The sequence below is a fragment of the Rhipicephalus microplus genome, unplaced genomic scaffold (genome assembly GCF_043290135.1).
Source record: "Rhipicephalus microplus isolate Deutch F79 unplaced genomic scaffold, USDA_Rmic scaffold_324, whole genome shotgun sequence".
In the NCBI taxonomy this organism is placed as follows: Eukaryota; Metazoa; Arthropoda; class Arachnida; order Ixodida; family Ixodidae; genus Rhipicephalus; species Rhipicephalus microplus.
This window is the reverse complement of record NW_027464892.1, coordinates 22708-32500: the sequence shown is the minus strand read 5'-3', so window position 1 is coordinate 32500 and position 9793 is coordinate 22708. Positions and strand designations below refer to the sequence as shown.

The 9793-nt window shown below is 58.2% G+C and overlaps 2 non-coding genes across 2 annotated transcripts; both read right to left on the bottom strand.

Moving 5' to 3' along the window:
* Positions 1-76: 76 nt before the first annotated feature.
* On the bottom strand, positions 77-229 carry LOC142793704 (5.8S ribosomal RNA). The gene has a single exon (XR_012891758.1). It is a non-coding gene; the product is annotated as a 5.8S ribosomal RNA (ribosomal RNA).
* Positions 230-1948: 1719 nt separating this feature from the next.
* On the bottom strand, positions 1949-3766 carry LOC142793703 (small subunit ribosomal RNA). The gene has a single exon (XR_012891757.1). It is a non-coding gene; the product is annotated as a small subunit ribosomal RNA (ribosomal RNA).
* Between the last annotated feature and the right edge of the window lie 6027 nt (positions 3767-9793).

Sequence of the window (9793 nt, the reverse complement as noted above, 5' to 3'; positions counted from 1 at the left end):
CGTGTTGCCGACGCGGTCAAAACGAGTCGACGGCTCACGTTCCCTTGTGCGCCGAAGGCTCTCTTGATATGTGATCCGACCCTCAGACAGACGAAGCCAAGGGAAGACCCAAGGCCGCAATGTGCGTTCAAAGAATCAGTGCTCAGTGTGTCCTGCAATTCACACCAAGTCTCGCAGCTGGCTGCGTTCTTCATCGACCCGAGAACCGAGTGATCCACCGCTTAGAGTCGTGAAAAAGTGTTTGTTCAATTCCGTACAGTCAAAACCAAACGTTTCTGGCACTCGGCCAAACAGTGGCCAAGAAGGGCGCTTTTCAGCGCACGCTTGGACTCCAAAACTCTGCCGCGCCTTTTTCGGCTGCCGCAAATCGAGCAAACGGTGTGTTTCGGACGGCGTTTCGCTTTCGCTACTTGCGAGTGCTTTCGTGGTCCACCCCTCTATAAATACTCGGGAGGCGTCGAAGCCGGTTCTCCAAGCCGGACCCGTAGGTATCGTTGTGTGCTCGCTCTCATTGGCCCGCCTAACCAGAAAATGCCTGCGGTACACCCATTTGGATAAGAGTGCACGCAGATGCGGGCCTCGACGGCTACACATTTCCTCGGGCGGCCGCCTCCCGGCCTCCGTGGAGCGCGGGATGCACGGTCCCATCGACAAGCCTCTCCCGTTTTTACCGTGGCGTCGCGGTTCACCACGGCAGGCGGGTCGGTCTCCTCCGCATAAAAAGGGGGACCCCCGCTTTTTGTTCCACGAAATCGCACAAGCTTTTTTCGCATCCACGGTTTGCCACCGCACACCAAAATTCCGATCCGGCTGCCTACTTTAGCCAACAGGTGGAGCCAGGCGCGCCGTACTTGCGCGGCACTTCCCACGTCCACCGAAGTCGGTGCCAAGGACCACTTTCGGCGCCGGAGCCGCGTACGAGCCTACTCGAGGCGGAAGAACGAAGCCAGCAAGGGCCTGGCCGCAAGTGCGTTCAATTGTCGGGACGTCCAAGTCCCTCGTTCTTCCGTGCTTCCTCTTTCGGCAAGTCGTTGCGGCACCTTCCCAAAGCGCGCAGACCCGCTAATCGCGACGAGCGCGACGTGGCCGTGCCGCCTTTCCCTCGGCAGCAAGCAAAACGCCTGGCAACGTCGACGCTCCCCTAACCGCGATCTCGCACCGTGTTTCGTGTGGCGAATTCAAAAGCCGGCCGGCGCTGCTGCAACCATTACGGTCGGTACGCATACGCCGCGGAGGGCGGGACGGTCATCGGAGCGTGCGGTTCCTCCATCGAGTACTGCGCACCTCGGCCGTCGCATCGCCGTGCCATGACCGGCCGCGCGTCAACGCGAACCGGTGCCAGCGAGATCCCTCGCCTGCAAGAACCGACCGGCAGCCTCCGTCACCCGAGGACGCGGAGGCGCTTGCCGCGGACGGCGGGACGGTATGCACTGGTGCACAGCGGACCCGTCACATCGCCAGTTCCTTGACCGACCGCCGACGCTTGTGCCGTTCCTCTCGTACTTGGCAGTCGCCGCGCGATTGTCGGGTCTCGTTCTTGCACGCTCGAACGGTCGGGAGGGCACTCGGCTGGCGTTTCGGGAACGCGCAGCCTCGCCTTCTACCGACGTAACCACGACTCGCCGTTCGCGCTCCGCCGCTCCTGTTTACAGTACTAGGCGGTCCCGCAGCGGTCGGGTCGCGCATTTCGAGCGCTTCGAGCCACGGTGCAGTGGCGGGTCGAAAGCCGACCTATGAGTGCGTTGCGCCGTTTGTACCCGCGTCCGCCACCTGGCCGACCGTCCAAGGTCGCGGTGTTGGCGTCCGCTGGGCGCAACAATTTGTCACGGGGTGCCGCTCCACATTCAGGCAGCCCCGTGGGGAAAAGCCGACCCCGCGTCCAAACGGGGTCAGCGGCAGAAAGTGTCGGGCGCAGACGCAGCTGAGGCGCTCACCCTTCACAATCCGTTAATGATCCTTCCGCAGGTTCACCTACGGAAACCTTGTTACGACTTTTACTTCCTCTAAATGATCAAGTTTGGTCATCTTTCCAACAGACCGGCGCAACCGAAAGGCCGCGCCGGACATCGGTCCGAAGACCTCACTAAATCATTCAATCGGTAGTAGCGACGGGCGGTGTGTACAAAGGGCAGGGACGTAATCAACGCGAGCTTATGACTCGCGCTTACTGGGAATTCCTCGTTCAAGGGGAACAATTGCAAGCCCCTATCCCAATCACGAAAGAAGTTCCACGGGTTACCCAGTCTTTTCAGACAGGGATAAAGACACGCTGCTTCCTTCAGTGTAGCGCGCGTGCGGCCCCGGACATCTAAGGGCATCACAGACCTGTTATTGCTCTGTTTCGTGCGGCTAGGAGCCGCTTGTCCCTCTAAGAAGGTTGTAAGGTGCTGGGAACCCCGCACCTATTTAATAGGCTAGAGTCTCGTTCGTTATCGGAATTAACCAGACAAATCGCTCCACCAACTAAGAACGGCCATGCACCACCATCCACCGAATCAAGAAAGAGCTCTCAATCTGTCAATCCTCCCAGTGTCCGGGCCGGGTAAGTTTTCCCGTGTTGAGTCAAATTAAGCCGCAGGCTCCACTCCTGGTGGTGCCCTTCCGTCAATTCCTTTAAGTTTCAGCTTTGCAACCATACTTCCCCCGGAACCCAAATACTTTGGTTTCCCGGAAGCTGCCCGCCGAGTCATTTGAGTAACTCAGGCGGATCGCTGGTTGGCATCGTTTATGGTCAGAACTAGGGCGGTATCTGATCGCCTTCGAACCTCTGACTTTCGTTCTTGATCAATGAAAACATTCTTGGCAAATGCTTTCGCAGTAGTTCGTCTTGCGACGGTCCAAGAATTTCACCTCTAGCGCCGCAATACGAATGCCCCCGTCCGTCCCTCTTAATCATTACCTCGTATTCCAAAAACCAACAGAACAGAAACGAGGTCTTGTTCTATTATTCCATGCAAGTTTATTCAGGCGACTCGCCTGCGTTGAGCACTCTAATTTTTTCAAAGTAAAAGCACCGGCCATCTCGAGGCACACAATGAAGTGCACCAAGAAAGAACCGGCATGATGTTCAGTCCGAGCCGTCGCATCGGGTAGATGCACTACTCGTCTGGAACTGAGATCCAACTACGAGCTTTTTAACCGCAGCAGCTTTAGTATACGCTATTGGAGCTGGAATTACCGCGGCTGCTGGCACCAGACTTGCCCTCCAATTGATCCTCGTTAAAGGATTTAGAGTGTACTCATTTCAATTACGGGGCCTCAAAAGAGTCCCGTATTGTTATTTTTCGTCACTACCTCCCCGTGCCGGGAGTGGGTAATTTGCGCGCCTGCTGCCTTCCTTGGATGTGGTAGCCGTTTCTCAGGCTCCCTCTCCGGAATCGAACCCTGATTCTCCGTTACCCGTAACAACCATGGTAAGCAAGTAACCTACCATCGAAAGTTGATAAGGCAGACACTTGAAAGAAACGTCGCCGGCTCGTGGCCATGCGATCAGCACAAAGTTATCCAGAGTCACCACACAATACGGGCCGAAACCCGATCGATCTTGGTCTAATAAAAGCACCCGTTACCCAAAGGGCTCCAGGCTCACTGCATGTATTAGCTCTAGAATTGCCACAGTTATCCAAGTAGGAAGAAACGATCTAAGGAACCATAACTGATTTAATGAGCCATTCGCGGTTTCGCCTTATTTCGGCATGTACTTAGACATGCAGATACAGAACTTTCATTGCCTCGCATATAGTTCACCTAAAATATCATTTGAACACGGTGGTGCGCAAATAAACGATAACACGAACGAACAAATTGGAAGGGAAAAAGCGCGGCAAAACTACCAACTAAGAATCTAAAGTCTGAAAAAGTTATTCATGTTGTATTGAAACTAATACAGTATTTCACAACATAAGGAAGGATCCCACGTGACCACATTTATTTGCCTTCGAAATATTCTAGCTTTCACTATTTTCAACGCAACAAGGGGACATAACTTTCTGGGATGCACTTGAGATGGCCGCCACGTATACCTGGGACAATTCGTGTGTAATGACACCAATTGATGTACCTTCGAAAGCTTTCTCCACCGAGCGGGGTTTGCCCTACGTTCGAAGTCAGCCCAAACGTCGATGCCATCAATGGGGTTTCACGAGATGTCATGTTGTAGCAACGTCGTAATGGCGTCATGCATTTATGTCACGTAACGTGACGATGATTTCAATGCGAAGCATTTCTTGACAAACTTCGGTGAGTTTATTTGTTTATTTGATTTTTCTTTTACATACTGCAGCCCAAATTGGGCTATCGAAGGAGTCCCCCACATAATAGCAGCGATAAGTACCCAGACCTCCTTGGGCACTAATACGACGCGTACTCGAGAAAATTTCACCGCGGGTGTGCCCCGAAACGTGTGCACGTTGAGCGTGCCACAAGTCTACGTCGCCTCTCAAACCCGCCGAGGTCGTAGAATTTGCGACCCTACTCACGAAATTCCACCGAGGATACGGCCGCAAACGTACCGCACCTTGGGTAGGCCACGAGTTTGTGCAACACTACGCTGACGGCACAGCACCGAGGTCGTGCGCGCACGCACGGGAAAATTCCGCCGCGGTTTCTGCCGAAAACGTGAGGCAACCACGACTCTCCGCAAGTTCGCGTCGACTGCGAAAGACCGAAAGTCGTGAACGACGTGTCCGCTACTCGCCGCCGACACGCTGGACACAAACGTACAACGACTCGACGGCGTCGTAGAGGCCACGACGCGGTTTTCCTTAACGACGTCTCGGCGTGGCACCGACAGGTTAGAACGGCCGACCACGTTCCCTGTCCGCCGTTCGGCTCAGTCGAAGGGCTCGGCGACTTCGGCAACGCTGCGAAGCCGCACGGTGACGCACGCCATGTCCCCATTTTTTTTTTTTTTTCTTTCTGCGTCTGCCGGGGTGCCCCTATAATAGCAGCGATAAGCACCCAGACCGCCGTGGGTCGCTCGCCCCGGCTGACGTGGTTTTTCGTACTCCTGCGGCGGTCGCCGTCAAGCACGTCCAAATACGCTACTTTCGTGGGCGCATTCACGCTCTTTCGCTTCGCCGGAGTGCCAGCACTCACTCTGCCAAAAACGGCGAACATCCGAGCGGCGGTTCCCACTTTTGCGTCGGCGTCGCAAACCCCGCCCCGGCAGACGAGGTTTGCCGTACTCGTGCGACGGTGGCCGGCGGGCACGTCGAAAGACGCCGATATCGTGCGCGAATTGGCGCACCTTGGCTTCACCGGAGTGCCGCCACTGACTCCTCCAAAAACGGCGAAGATCCGAGCGGCGCTTCCCACTTTCGCATCGGCGTCCCGAACTCCGCCCCGGCTGACGCGGTTTACCGTACTCGTGCGACGGTCGCCGGCGAGCACGTGGAAAGACGCCGATATCGTGCCCGAATCGGCTCCGTTCGGCTTCGCCGGAGTGCCAGCACTGGCTCGGCGAAAGACGACGAACATCCGAGCGACGGTTCTCACTATTGCGTACGCGTCGCAAACCCCGCCCCGGCAGACGCACTTTGCCGTACTCGTGCGACGGTCGCCGGCGAGCACGTAGAAAGACGCCGATATCGTGCCGGAATCGGCCCCGTTTGGCTTCGCCGGAGTGCCAGCACTCACTCGGCCACAAACGGCGAACATCCGAGCGGCGGTTCCCACTTAGCCGTCGGCGTCCCGAACTCCGCCCCGGCAGACGCGGTTGCCGAGCTCGTGCGACTAGCGACCGCGAAGCCGTCTCGCGACGCCGCTTTCGTGCGCGGCTCCCACTGCGACCTGGGTCACCCGAGGTCGACGAGCAAGAAAGAATGTCGAAAAAAAATTTTTTTTTTTTTTGCGTCTGCCGGGGTGCCCCTATAATAGCAGCGATAAGCACCCAGACCGCCATGGGTCGCTCGCCCCGGCTGACGTGGTTTTTCGTTTTCCTGCGGTGGTCGTCGTCAAGCACGTCCAAACACGCCACTTTCGTGGGCGCATTCGCGCTCTTTCGCTTCGCCGGAGTGCCAGCACTCACTCTGCCAAAAACGGCGAACATCCTAGTGGCGGTTCCCACTTTTGCGTCGGCGTCGCCAACCCCGCCCCGGCATACGCGGTTTGCCGTACTCGTGCGGCGGTGGCCGGCGGGCACGTCGAAAGACACCGATATCGTGCGCGAGTCGATGCTTCTTGGTCTCGCAGGAGGGCCGCCACTCACTCCTGCAAAAACGGCGAAGATCCGAGCGGCGCTTCCCACTTTTTCGTCGGCATCGCAAACCTCGCCCCGGCAGACGCGCTTTGCCGTACTCGTGCGACGGTCGCCGGCGAGCACGTCGAAATACGCCGATATCGTGCCCGAATCGGCCCCGTTTCGCTTCGCCGGAGTGCCAGCACTCACTCGGCCAAAAACGGCGAACATCCGAGCAGCGGTACCCACTTAGCCGTCGGCATCCCGAACTCCGCGCCGGCTGACGTGGTTGCCGAGCTCGTGCGACTAGCGACCGCGAACGCGTCTCGCGACGCCGCTTTCGTGCGCGGCTCCCATTGCGACCTGGGTTACCCGAGCTCGACCAGCAAAAAAGAAGGTCGAAAAAAAATTTTTTTTTTCTGCGTCTGCCGGGGTGCCCCTATAATAGCAGCGATAAGCACCCAGACCGCCGTGGGTCGCTCGCCCCGGCTGACGTGGTTTTTCGTACTCCTGCAGCGGTCGCCGTCAAGCACGTCCAAATACGCCACTTTCGTGGGCGCTTTCGCGCTCTTTCGCGTCGCCGGTGTGCCAGCACTCACTCTGCCAAAAACGGCGAACATCCTAGTGGCGGTTCCCACTTTTGCGTCGGCGTCGCCAACCCCGCCCCGGCATACGCGGTTTGCCGTACTCGTGCGGCGGTGGCCGGCGGGCACGTCGAAAGACACCGATATCGTGCGCGAGTCGATGCTTCTTGGTCTCGCAGGAGGGCCGCCACTCACTCCTGCAAAAACGGCGAAGATCCGAGCGGCGCTTCCCACTTTTTCGTCGGCATCGCAAACCTCGCCCCGGCAGACGCGCTTTGCCGTACTCGTGCGACGGTCGCCGGCGAGCACGTCGAAATACGCCGATATCGTGCCCGAATCGGCCCCGTTTCGCTTCGCCGGAGTGCCAGCACTCACTCGGCCAAAAACGGCGAACATCCGAGCAGCGGTACCCACTTAGCCGTCGGCATCCCGAACTCCGCGCCGGCTGACGCGGTTGCCGAGCTCGTGCGACTAGCGACCGCGAACGCGTCTCGCGACGCCGCTTTCGTGCGCGGCTCCCATTGCGACCTGGGTTACCCGAGCTCGACCAGCAAAAAAGAAGGTCGAAAAAAAATTTTTTTTTTCTGCGTCTGCCGGGGTGCCCCTATAATAGCAGCGATAAGCACCCAGACCGCCGTGGGTCGCTCGCCCCGGCTGACGTGGTTTTTCGTACTCCTGCAGCGGTCGCCGTCAAGCACGTCCAAATACGCCACTTTCGTGGGCGCTTTCGCGCTCTTTCGCGTCGCCGGTGTGCCAGCACTCACTCTGCCAAAAACGGCCAACATCCGAGCGGCGGTTCCCACTTTTGCGTCGGCGTCGTAAACCCCGCCCCGGCAGACGCGGTTTGCCCTACTCGTTCGACGGTCGCCGGCGAGCGCGTCGAAAGACGCCGATATCGTGCGCTAATTGGCGCTCCTTGGCTTCTCCGGAGTGCCGCCACTCACTCCTCCAAAAACGGCGAAGATCCGAGCGGCGTTCTCCACTTTCGCATCGGCGTCCCGAACTCCGCCCGGGCTGACGCGGTTTACCGTACTCGTGCGACGGTCGCCGCCGGGCACGTCGAAAGACGCCGATATCGTGCCGTAATCGGCCCCGTTTGGCTTCGCCCGAGTGCCAGCACTCACTCGGCCAAAAACGGCGAACATCCGAGCAGCGTTTCCCACTTTCGCATCGGCGTCCCGAAGCCCGCCCCGGCAGACGCGGTTTGCCCTACTCGAGCGACGGTCGCCGGCGATCACGTCGAAAGGCGCCGAATTCGTGCACGAATCGATGCTTCTTGGTCTCGCAGGAGGGCCGCCACTCACTCCTGCAAAAACGGCGAAGATCCGAGTTGCGCTTCCCACTTTTTCGTCGGCGTCCCGAACTACGCCCCGGCTGACGCGGTTTACCGTACTCGTGCGACGGTCGCCGGCGGGCACTTCAAAATACGCCGATTTCGTGGGCGCATTCACGCTGTTTCGCTTCCCCGGAGTGCCAACACTCACTCTGCCGAAAGCGGCGATCATCCGAGCGGCGGTTCCCACTTTTGCGTCGGCTTCGCAAACGGCGCCCCGGCAGACGCGCTCGTGCGACGTACTCGTGCGACGGTCGCCGGCGAGCACGTCGAAAGACGCCGATATCGTGCTCGAATCGACCCCGTTTCGCTTCGCCGGAGTGCTGCCAGTCACGGCGCAGAAAACGGCGAACAAGTGTTTTTTTTTTTTTCCTAGAATTTGTGTTATAGAAGGCACATTTGATATCGGACGATAATTTTCAACTTTATCACGCGCACCGATTTTCGTGTAGAGGTTTGCAAGTTTATGGGAATTTCTCCACTTGGAATAATGCGATTTAGTAGTACTACGAGAACTTCATGGATGTACTCAAGGGTACGGGGCAAGTCAGTTACGTCAACACCTGCAGATTTTTTACACTTCAAACTGAAAATTGTTGGTTGTGAGTCCTCGTGTGATATTAAAGGCCGATTCGCTAACACATAGAACAAAGAAAGAAAGGAAGAAAAAACGCCCGCGCTCGCTCAAGAAACCTGGGTTCGCAACAAGTGGCAACAACAAGCAACCGAGCGAGTGCGCCAAAACCCGTGGCGGCCGAACAAACGCGAAGTCCCAACCGCGTCAGCCGGGGCGGCACGGGACAGGAAAAATCACTTCAGCCGGGGCGGCGGGGCACCGAATAAACCTCGTCACCTCGTCGCAGGATAAAAGAGGAAACAAAAAGTCTAAACAGCGTCTGCTGGAGCGAATGCGTAATAAAACAACAACAACAACAAAAAAAAAACACCCGCGCTCAAGAAGTCTGCAATCCTCACAAAAGGCGACTGTGACCGAGCAGCGTCAGCCGGGGCCGTGCGGAAACGGAAAAACCGCGACTACCGGGGCGTCGAGGCACCGAAAAATCCACTTCAGCCGCGGCGAAAAAAAAAAACAAAAAGAAAGACGGAGGGGGGGGGGGGAACCACGTCTGCCGGGGCGAAGGAAAAAAAAAACGCGTCTGCCGGGGCGAGCCCGGGTGCGGCACCACCGGGAAAACTGTGGCAAACAGACATGGCGATCGAGTGAGTGGGCCGCCAGCCAGGCTCAGCCAAAAAGTGCAAAGTCCGAACTGCGTCAGCCGGGGCGGCAAAAACCGCGTCAGCCGGGGCGGCGCAAAAAACCGCGTCTGCCGGGGCGGCACGAAACCGCGTCAGCCGGGGCGGGGCGAAAACTGCGTCAGCCGGGGCGAAAAGAAAAAAAAAAAACGCGTCTGCCGGGGCAAGCCCGGGTGCGGCACCACCGGGAAAACTGTGGCAAACAGACATGGCGATCGAGTGAGTGGGCCGCCAGCCAGGCACAGCCGAAAAGTGCAAAGTCCGAACCGTGTCAGCCGGGGCGACGCAAAAACCGCGTCAGCCGGGGCGGCGCGAAAACCGCGTCAGCCGGGGCGGCACGAAACCGCGTCAGCCGGGGCGGCGCGAAAACTGCGTCAGCCGGGGCGGCGCGAAAACCTCGTCAGCCGGGGCGAGCGAAAAGGGGGGGGGGGGGAACCACGTCTG